Source organism: Pteropus alecto, unplaced genomic scaffold (assembly GCF_000325575.1).
Source record: "Pteropus alecto unplaced genomic scaffold, ASM32557v1 scaffold3, whole genome shotgun sequence".
Classification (NCBI taxonomy): domain Eukaryota; kingdom Metazoa; phylum Chordata; class Mammalia; order Chiroptera; family Pteropodidae; genus Pteropus; species Pteropus alecto.
In genome coordinates this window covers 56,651,393-56,651,706 of record NW_006442484.1, presented here as the reverse complement: position 1 = coordinate 56,651,706, position 314 = coordinate 56,651,393, and positions in this window count along the sequence as shown.

Sequence of the window (314 nt, the reverse complement as noted above, 5' to 3'; positions counted from 1 at the left end):
TATAAAATTCATACTCTCATTGACCATGATTTTGAATCTTAATTCTGTTTTCTGTTCATTGACAAGTTACTTAAATTCTTGAGAGACTGAGTATACAGATAGATAATGGTCAAACTACACACACACACACACACACACACACACACACACACACACACACACATTTCTGACCCATAATCTGCAGCAATCAGATCAGAAAGCCAACCTATGATCTATAGTAACCAGTCCAGAAAGTCAGACCACTACCTCTAGCAACCAGTCCTGAAACCAAACAATAGTCCTGTAACAATCAGTCCCAAATGGTCAGGACTTGA